Genomic DNA, 10631 nt, shown 5'->3' on the forward strand with positions numbered 1-10631 from the left:
CACACACACACTGATTCCTTGCAGTGCGGAGAACAACTGAACATGAGGTATGTGGTGTTGCAGACATGTCTGTGGTGCCACACACTCCATGGCCACGCTTGTGTGGATGCAGCCTAAGAGTTTTAAGTTATTCCACTTGGAGCGAGGGCTATCTTTGATTCGTTTTACCCATGAGATAAGACATTGTTGGTCTGCTCTGCAGAAATAATGTGATCAATTTGCAGGTCTCCAGTATCCCAACCCCACCCCCCACTCTTATTTCTTGGGCAAACTTTGTACCCTCCTGAACTCCGCTGCCTGGGGTGGTACTAGCCCCAAGCCAACACGGTGCTCTATGCCATGCAACAAGCATGTTGGTTCTCAGCTATGCCCTGGTGCAAGTGTTGTAGAACAGAGAACCAGCAGCCAGGTGGTGTGGGAGAAATTAAATTAAGCTTCTGTAACCTCTGCAGTTGGTGAATTGAATTTTTCTGCTGTCTGGAACAGGAGTGCAGCACAGGCATCCCCATGCTCAGGTGGGCTAAGGGGAGTTGAGAACAGCTTGGCAGGGCTCCTTAAAGCGGGCCCCTGCCCCCCTAGCCAGGACAACTTCCCCATCCCAGTCAGCATGACTCCTGCTGCTCTTAACCCAACTCCCCAGCCATGACCCAATCCCAATTCACTGAGACGCATGCAAGATTTTGGTCCTTTAATTTTTTTTTATCCACTCCTTTCTCTTTACTTCTCACCCCTCCCCTCCCCTTCACTTTAAACAGTTTTTCAAAATTTCTCCCCTCCCACCTGCAGCTTTGGCTCAACTCCTGCTGCTGTGGAGGGAGGGACACCACAGCCTCCACACTGGTTTCTCCACCTCCAAACTACATGATATCCTTCCACCTTCTCTACCACCCGAGATGAGGGATAGAGTCCCAGTTCCTGTTCACATCCCTGCTTGCCAGGCTCTCTAGTGGCAAGTCACAGTTGTACAGGTCTGGGGTAGAATTAAGCCTTAACCTGTGATTGCTCTGAAACTGTTCTAACTTTAAGATGGCCAAACTTCCACTGATTTAAAATGGTTTAATAGTAACCTGTAACAGCACCCAAAAACGCTTCTGATTTTAGTAACTATACAATTTGAGGAATCAGTAGTTTCATAGTGCTTAGCGTCGGAAAGGACCTAAACAGGTCATCAGGTCTAACCCCCTGCCCCAGGCAGGAATGGGTGCTGCACTCACATCACCCCAGCCAAATATCTATCCAGACTCCTCCTGAAGACCCCCAAGGCAAGAGAGAGGACCACCTCCCTTGGGAGTCCATTCCAGAGCCTGGCAGCCCTAACTGTAAAGTAATGTCTCCTGATATCCAGCCTGAACCTTCTCCCTAACAATGTGTGGCCGTTATTCCTAGTGACCCCGGGTGGTGCCCGGAGGAACAGAACCTCCCCCAGTTCTCGCTGGCCCCCCATGGTGAGTTTGTAAATGGCCACCAGATCCCCCCTCAGCCTTCTCTTGTGGAGGCTGAACAGGTTCAGGCCCTTTAGCCTTTCCTTGTAGGGCCTGCCCCACTGCCCCTTGACCATGCAAGCGGCCCTCCTCTGGACCCTCTCAATGCTAGCCACATCCCTCTTGAAGTGCGGTGCCCAGAACTGGACGCAGTACTCCAGCTGCAGCCTGACCAACACTGCATAGAGGGGAAGGATCACCTCCCTGGACCTGCTTGTGATGCATCTGTAGATGCGCAACAAGGTGTGGTTAGCCTTACTGACTGCTTCCTCGTATTGGCAGCTCATGTTCATCCTGGAGTCAACAATGACTCCAAGATCCCTTTCTGCCACCATGTTGACAAGAAGGGTGTTCCCCAGCCTATAGGTATGTTGCTGGTTCCTTCTTCCTAAATGTAGTACCTTGCACTTGTCTGTATTGAATTCCAACCAACTGAATTGAATCAATTAGATTTCTAAAGTTAATCAATAAGATAGAGAATGCTTCTTAACAAAGAAACCTACCCATGAAAAATATAGTACTTTGGAAACCTGGTTAAGTTTTTCCTAGATAATTGTTTACAAGTGACAGCTAGAGAAACTGAGGTAGAAAAGATAAGTGATCTGAGTGTTGCATACCAAGTCACTGAAAAGCAGAGGTTAAAACTCAGGGATCTTGAACTACAGGGCCCTGATTTAGCCACCAGGCCATATTGCTTCCCCATCATATGTGTGATATGCACCTTGGAGCAGATCAGGAGTGGTGGAGTGAATCATAGATAACTCCATTATGTTCAAGTCCCAAATGATTTACTCTGGCAGAATACTGTGCAGCAAACTGCTTCTCTTGTTGATAGCTTCTGTTTTGATTACTGACCCATTATCTAGCAAAGATATTTCTAATATGTATATCACCTTGGCATTATAATGGGAAAGGAAGCAGATGCCAGCAATAATTGTTTATATCTCTGTATCTCATCATTCTGAGAGACTAGGGAAACAATCCTAGCAGAAGCTAAATATCAATGGGGAGATATAATATAAACATTTTAATCTTGAGATGAGAACATTTTTCTGGCAGACAAGGCAAGGCATGTTTAGCCATTCCACCCCGGAATAATGATTCCCCCTCAGGCACCTATTTTACTTTTCATAAATTGAGGATATCTAGGATTAACAGACTATTTCCTAGGTGGTTCAGTGTCATGGCATCAGACTGCAAGAGACTCTTTAAAGGATAGTAGTAGAAATCCTGTCTGCTGAATTATGGGATGGACAAAGAACCAGAAAGCATGCTGCAGGAAACAAGCCGGCTATGGCTCTCAGGGAACAGACCAAATAGAGCCTACATCTTTGCCAACCTTAATGCCAATGATTTTATGATTCATATGGTTTCAGCAACAGGATGTTTTGTATGAACCAACATGGAATGGATGTCAAAAGCAAACAAATTTCTTATCACCTAATAATAGCGGATGCATCATCAAACAGGTGGCAGATTCACTTTGGATGAGCTTATACTTTCTGATCAGACGCTTGCCTGCTTTTTTCCTCCCCACATACCCCATGTTTTTCATTCCCTTCTTTTTTTTTCCTTTTTTTTTTTGCTTTGAGTCATGAATTGTAAATACTTTCAATGCTGTAATCTTCTCAAGGTAATAATAAACTGATGACAGAAGAGTTTCCCATCACTGTTAATTAATGGACACCATACTGCCTGGAGTTTCCAATAACGGTAATTTCTATTTGTTGGGATACCATTAGCACTAAGTGTGGAGGATCATTATCTGATACTGTACAACTGAAGTGGGTGACAAGAAAAGTGTGATTAATCAGAAAGAGCCTTGAGCCACTAGGCTTTTGGTGACAGGCTCATAATCAAAGAAGTAATAAGAACGTGCACTAAAGCAGTTTCCTGATTAGCATATGCATGATTCTGGCCACTGCTACCCGCAGAACAAAATATCAGGAATGGACTGAAGGACAAAAGGATAGAAAATCCTTTCCACGGCCTTTCTACTGCCAACTGATCTGCATAGAAACAACACTCCAGTCTTCTCACTGCATTTAACCAACGGAAAATATAGGCATTTAAAAACAAAAAAACTTCCTCCTCCTTCCCCCTCCCCCCCACTACTGAAAAGTCAGACTTGCTCTGTACAGTATAGTGCTATGCCTGGTACATATGGGATAGGCATTCATGGGGCCCAGGATTTCTTGCTTAAAGAATACAGGAGTGCTTCAAAGCACTCTCCAGCAAACCTAGATACTAATACTCACTGATAAGTTTCAGGGAGAAGCAGTGGCAATGAAACTTTGTAAAAATGGCTTGACTATTATATCTGTTATTGTCTAACAGAGGGTCACAATGAACTGGTATTTCTGGAGGCTCTGAAAAGAGCATCATATCCTGGAATAAGTTCACAAGGCAAACTTCCAGCTTCCGAAGCCTCCTGTCACAAAAAAGAGGAAACCTGTCCACGTCCCAAAGAAGTTCAGAGTTTTCCCATTAACTCAGAGAGCCTTCCACAAGTCACTCAGCTTCTCTGAGCCTCATTTTCAAAGAACCAAGAAGTAGCATACTGTAACACGAGTGGCAAAGAGAGGAAACCTCTAACACCGTTGAAATAAATAACTAAGACAAGGAAACTGAAAACATGGTCACTAAAGATGCCTTTACTTGTGGCTTAGTAATTCTGTGCTTAAAAGGAGGGCTGGTCTAAAACCAGTTGGTTATAGATTCTCTATTGTGTTACACCTTGTGAAGCCATTTTAAATAATGCCAAGTGATTATAAAATGCTACTGAGTCAGAACAACATTTTATACCCGCATTGTATTCATCTTGCATTGGTGCAAATGGCTGCACAAGGGGCAGGGTGATGGAGAATCTGGCTCTTTTGAAATATTAATCCATCACCCCTGTTACGCAGACAGTGCTACAGGCACAAAGCAGATTTACAGCTATACAAATCTGACAGTGAAGCATTAATCTCAGGCATCTCACAGCCCCCTGTTTTTAACCAGCGAACCATCCCATTTTTCTCCATTCCATCTTTGCTTGCATTACTTAGTTTGCTTTTCTTATCATGTCTGCCCCCCAAAACAGCTGGAGTGACATCACATTGCCATCTCCTCACCTGGGGAAAATGGGTCCCCAGAGTTCCAGATTCCCTACGGCAAAAAGCTGTCAATGTCCCAGCATAGCACAATCAGCTGAAAAAGGTTTCCCTTGGGATAAGCAGCATGACAGCCAACAACCAGCAGCTCTGGGGTTCTTTTGTTGACAAAAGGTTGATTTAAAAATAAACATTGTTATGTTAATTGTGACATTTCCATTGAATCTCAGAATTAAAAGACATAAAAATACAACCCCTGCAACCCAGGAATCGAATCAAAGACTGCTGTAAATTGCAAGCAAATCTCAAAAGGTTCAGAGGGTGGGTTAAGCCTGCAACATCTGGGTACTTTTGCTGAACTTATTTGGGGCTATACAATAGTGGGTTAGTTGCCTCATGAGAAAAAGTCTCTCTTGTGCAATTTCTAGTTCTTCCTTGTGTTAGCCTATCCAGAAACACTCCAAAAACTGTCCCTCATGATATTTGGTACTATCTTTCACATCTAGATACCAGATGAGAATAAAAGAGATACAAATGAAAAGAAATGAAACAAAATGAAATTACTGTATTTATGCAAGTGCAAGACACATTTTGCCCCCATTCAGCACTGGGGAAAAGGAATCCCTCATGTTTGATTTGAGTGCAAAGCAGGGGGCGAGGCAGGGGCAGTGCCTCTGGCTTGGGCCTCCCCTTGGGCTCAGGATCAGAGCACCAGCCACTGCCCTGCCAGGCCTAGACCCAGAGCCATGCCAGTGGGTAAGAGGCAGTGAGGGAACTGACAGCATGGGGACCAAGTGGCAGGGTAGGGCAGCTGCCAGCGGAGCAGCCACCCAGTAGGAGTAGATGCCAGGGGGAACAAGTGGTGGTGGGGCAGGTGCCAAGGGATGCAGGGACCAGAGTGTGCAAGCACCACATGAAGGGAGCAGGCATTAGAGGTCAGCATCATGGGGAGCAAGTGGTACAGGAGACAGGCAGCAGCAGGTAAAGAGTAGGAGTCAGGCCACTTGACTCTCCTGCCACTTGCCTCCCTACAGTGGGGGGGGAAGGGGTGAATTCAAGACAAACCTCCAAAATTTCTATACATAAACTATTCAAAGGCACTTTAAATGAGAGCATTCACATATTAAATTGTGTTCGCACATTTTAAGTACCCTCTAAGCATTTTAAAGTTATGCCACTTGGGGAGAGGGTTCTTTTTGATCCATTCTACCCTAGCTGAGATAAAGTATTCTTAGTCTTTTCCACAGATAAAGTAATCAATTTGCAGTTCTCCAGCATCCCAGGATGTACCATTCCCAACCTGCCAACCATATACATGGAAAATTATAACAGATTTATAAATCTTACTGGCACAGGTTGTGTTAAATTCAGGTTCATCTTGGACTTAGGTAAAAATAGTATCTGAGCACTTCTGAACCCTCCTTACCAACCCTCATGCACCCTCCAAAAATTGTTTGCAACTTTGGTGAAGGTTTCAATCATTTCTTTTTATATCTGAACTGATTCAGACAGATCTACTGACTAAAATTCAAATTCAGAGTCATGTTACCTAGAAAAACATAAGCAGCAGTCATGGAGCACTAGTCTGAGGAAAGATCTTATAGGAAAGCGCATGAAACTAGCCAACTGCCCATCACAAATGACGAATTTAAAATAACATAGGAGTATTTACCTAGCCACCCTTTCTCTGCCCCCTGCCCCTTGCTCACCCATCAGGGCCAGCCATGTAAACACTCCCTGCACTGCTGCTGCCTCCTCCTCCAGCCACCAGTACAAGGGCTCCCTCCCACTGCCCACCTCCACCTCCTTCCCGGAGCAGCAGGACTTCCCCCTGCCTCCCTTCCCTCCCCTCCCCACTCTCTTCCCTCCCCCTCTCCCTGCTGGCTGTTGGGTGTGTGCGCACCTGCCTCCACGTTCACCTCCTCCACTGAGCAGTAGAGATTCCCCCTGCCTTCCCCCACCCCTCCTTGCCAGCTCTTGGGTGAGGGCATGCCCGCATCTGCCCCCCACCTGCCTCCGCCTCCACCCTGCCCAGGCTCACACAGTCAATCACCACCCGCCGTCTTGGCAGTGCACATGCAGTTGACCAAAAGCGTTAACAAACAGACACACAGACAGACACACAGACTAAGCCCTTTATTATATTAGAATAGTATTATGTCTATCCAAAATTAGCCTATGACACCAACATATTGCTATGCAAAAATTATATATATATATATTAAGGCAAATTTGGTAATTGCTTCAGCTCCTTCCAGAAGACTGCCATGAGAAACCCCTCTCTCAGCAGGAAGAAACAATGTCAATCTGAAAATAAAGTTCTTAATTAAGATAGATAAATCAGCACCACCTGCTCATGACTGATGATGTAATTCACTTAAGCCCAGCTGGAAAGGATTCAGCCCCAGGCCCCAACTGCAAATAGTGAGAGATTAGGTTGAGTCACCCCAGGGCTATAAAAAAAGTGGGCCCTTCCAACTTAGGCCTTTATAAGCCCAGAGAAAGCAGCAGCAAACTGTCTGGGCAAAGATTGCTGTGCTACTGTCCTGGCCGGATGGGAGCACCTCACCTAATTTGGACCTTGGTTCTGCACTCCTGACTCTTTCTTGATTTGGGCTCCTGACTCCAGCTCCCTAACTCTAATTATAGCTTCTAGACCCTGTCCTTGCAACACAGGTGACCTACCCTCCCTAACTTTGCACCAGTTCCTTATAATTATCTTGCTAAGAAGTAACACAGGAACCATGACAGTGAAATCCAACATCAAAAGCTATGACTTCAACCTCCAGTTATGTAAGAGCTACACTTAGCACTTCAAATAGGAGGGGGAAGCCAAAACTGACTTTGTGCTACCTTTCTAACCAGTTGCGTATCAGATCAAATGCTAAAATAGCCCTCAGTCCAACACAGAGCAGTCTCAGTTAATGGTGATTGTTAATAGCCTAGAAGATGTGTTCATACTGGCTGGGGATTCAGACAGCTCAGCACCCAAACATGCCCACCTTTAAATGGGATTTTTTACCTTTTAGACCAGGAAGACCCTCAGCTATAAGCAAGGAAAAAATCTAGTTTTAGTTTCAAAAGATTGCAAAGATACATCTCCCTCTGCTCAAAAATTCCTGTGCTGAGCTCATCTAGGGCTGGACCCAAGAACTGGGACACAGCTGTAGAGGATTTGTTTTGGTGCTCAGGACCTGATCCACCATGTTCTGAAACCACTGGGAGTTTTTCATCCGACTACAGTGGGCACCAGATCAGACTGTTCACTTTAAGTGGAAGTGACTCTCGGAAAACACCAAGCAAAAGTCAAATATTTGGTGAACATTGGTTCTACAGATTTGGTTGTTACCTGAATTACTCAATTTTTCCTGAATACAGTGTTAACAAAAACAGACTAGAATAGTTTCTGTCTGAAAGTATTTCACTGAAATCCACGGACAAGTCATCACAGAGACTGCCTGGTTGTTTCATGACAACTCTGAAAAGTTAAACATCTTCTGAAATATGAACATATTTTTGTGATAGTTAATGCATTTTTAGAGCATAATGGAAAGTGACATACAATCTTAGATGTTTCTTTTACATGGAAACTCATGAAATGAGTCAATAAACATTCCTCTGAAAAGCAGTATGTAGCACATTAAACCTTTGTCTAGACACAAATCTTAAAAATAGAAAATACAGTGAGAAAAATTAAATTTATGCTGCAGTTGCAGTACAAGCTACTACTAAAACATGCATGCCCCTATCTCTTGTCTTGTGCATCCAACAATTGCTTTATCCAAGTGACTGGGTACTGGCTGTGTTAGCATACCCTTTTCAGCACTCACCTATATCTTAGGTCAGGGATGGGCAAAGTCCAGCTCATGGGCTGGATCAGACCCACAATGGACTCCATTTCCCAGCAGCCCCCACCCATACCACTCCAAGCATCTTCCATGGAGACCCCAGAAGTGGCAGGGCCATGACAGTGTGGGGCTGTCACAGTCCTGTGCTCCCAGAATCTCCATGAAGACCAGCCCAAATGGTGCTGGCAGGGCATAATACTGGGCAGGGAGCTGCTCCAGAGCCGGGGCTGGGATCTTGCAGCAGTGACAGCATGGGCTGGAGCCTGGGAACAGCCACCATCCACTGCCCGCACACCACGCCTGCAATGAGTCCAGGTTCCATGGGCAGGGGCGTGCAATGGATTGCAGCTCTACCTTGGTTCCAGCTCATGCTGTTTCTGCCACAAGTCCTGGACCCAGCTCCAGAACAGCTCCCCACCCAGCTGTATACCCTGCCAGCACCGCTCAGGTTAGTCTCAGTGGGGACCCTTGGAATGTCACAGCCCCTCCGCTCCTAGGGTCTACATGGAAACGAAACAGAGTAGCACAGGCAGGGGCTGCGGGGAAATGGCCAGATCTGCCATTTTGCCCACCATTGCCTTAGGTGATAGGCCCCAGGCCCATAACTCTGGGGCCTCCAAATAACTCTCAGTCGTGACAATGGAAAAGTACAATAATATAACATTGTGGATAATCTTTCATATAAAATGTCTCTGAGAGCAACTTTCAGACTTAAATAAAACAGTTACAAAATTAAATAGGCCAAGGGACTGCCCCAGAGGGACACAAATGGAGGTCCTGGAACACCCTCCCATGGCTGGACCCAAGGCAGGGGTGAGCTGCCAGAAGAAAAAACAAAAAGCCTTAAGGAGGGGGCTTACTCACCATCCTTAGGAAAAGCTGCGCCACACTGAGAAGAGCCACTGGCATGGTTCATCAGACACTTTTATTTGCGGCTGGGAGCAGCACCGGCAGATGACATCATCGGAAACCACCGGTCGGCTGATTTAAAAGCCAGTGGAGGGGAAACAGGGCAGGCAGCTCCCCGGGCTACACAACAGCAGGATCACCAGATCTACAGAGGGCCGGATAGGGACCCACAAGAAGGGTCCCAGCTCCCCAAAAAGAAATACACATCCGGCTTGACAGGGGAGCTGGGTCAAGGAGGATGGCGTCAAGGGATCCTGACAACTGCAGACACTGGATCCATGAGTAGGGCGGGCTGAGACCCAAACCCCTACCATTCTTTTTTTCTCTTTTCTTTTATGTTATCAGCTTAGAGGACACACAGAGCCCAAACCAGGACATCCCCAAGTGACCTGCAGGGTCAAGAAGAAGAGCGGAGGCATGCTCCGTGGAACATGACGTCTCAAAGAAAAGGGCAGAGCAGACGCTGAGACAGGACCGGTCCCACATCACGTAGTCGCTCGGGGCAAAGAGACACCAAGGGACGGGCAAGACGGGACGAGAGCAGGAGGGAACTTCAAAGAGACAGGCCGGCAGTCCATCATCCAGTCGTCCTGAGGGCTAGCGTATGGCTGGGGTGTCGGGGAGGTGGAGTCCCAAGAATGCCCACAAAAGGCAGTGCCCAGTCCACTAGGCTCCGTGAGGGAGAGTCCCACCACTGAAGGAAAGATCAAGTCATGGCAGGAGAGGGTTGAGGCCTCCTTTGGGGGTGAACGCAGCCCAACGCACAAGTCCCAGGGACACACCCCACAGCCTGAACCAGGCTTGCACTCTGAGGCCACCAGAGAGTGCCTATACAGGACCAGGCAGGTGCAGGGATGCCATTCATCTCACAAGCCATGGGGCTCTTTAGCCTGGAAAAGCTCAGTGGTGATCTGATGGCCACCTATAAGTTTATCAGGGGTGACCACCAGGATCTGGGGGAATCTTTGTTCACCAGAGCACCCCAAGGGATGACGAGGTCGAACGGTCATAAACTACTGCGAGACCGTTTCAGGCTGGACATAAGGAAGAATTTCTTTACTGTCCGAGCCCCCAAGGTCTGGAACAGCCTGCCATCGGAGGTGGTTCAAGCACCTACACTGAACACCTTCAAGAGCAAATTGGATGCTTATCTTGCTGGGATCCTATGACCCCAGCTGACTTCCTGCCTTTTGGGCGGGAGGCTGGACTCGATGACCTTCCCATGACCCTTCCAGCCCTAATGTCTATGAAATCTATGAAATCTATGAAATTCCTCCTGAAGACACCATCTCTGGAGC

The sequence above is a fragment of the Gavialis gangeticus genome, unplaced genomic scaffold (genome assembly GCF_001723915.1).
Source record: "Gavialis gangeticus isolate Ggan-Ray unplaced genomic scaffold, GavGan_comp1, whole genome shotgun sequence".
Lineage (NCBI taxonomy): Eukaryota > Metazoa > Chordata > Crocodylia > Gavialidae > Gavialis > Gavialis gangeticus.